Raw genomic sequence first — 535 nt, forward strand, 5'->3', positions numbered from 1 at the left:
CTTCTATGTCCAGTGTCACCCAGGGCTCCTCAGAGGTTATTTGGATTTTTTTCAGGAGCCAAACAAAGAGCCCCTGGGCCCTGTAAGTCTTCATCTGTCTGGGCCATCAGCAGTTTTTAATTGAGGGGACCATGATGCTGACCCATCATCTCTATTTTGGGGATGAGAAGGACATTCCCCTTTCCAATGGCCTTCCTTCATGCACATGGCACACAGATTAGGCACCAATTTCTTAGACCGAGTTGTCTTGTGTTGGAGGCTAGGGCCTTCAACAGGTGGCATGAATCTCTGATGAGACATGTTTTCCTAGTTTTCCCCACTGGCACTGGAGGGCAGCCAGCAGTGGAGTGGCTTGTCTTTGGAATTTTATGTCCTCTTTCTTCTCTTCCTCTAAATCTCAGTTTTTGAACACTTTATCGGCTACATGTACCAACCTAGATGTGGAAGTATCAGGTTCTATCTAAAGCTTTTGTACTTTGTGCCAGGTGTCAGGGGCCACTTTGAGAGATGAAATAGGACCTTAAGATTGTATTCT

Source organism: Pteropus vampyrus, unplaced genomic scaffold (genome assembly GCF_000151845.1).
Source record: "Pteropus vampyrus isolate Shadow unplaced genomic scaffold, Pvam_2.0 Scaffold88, whole genome shotgun sequence".
Lineage (NCBI taxonomy): Eukaryota > Metazoa > Chordata > Mammalia > Chiroptera > Pteropodidae > Pteropus > Pteropus vampyrus.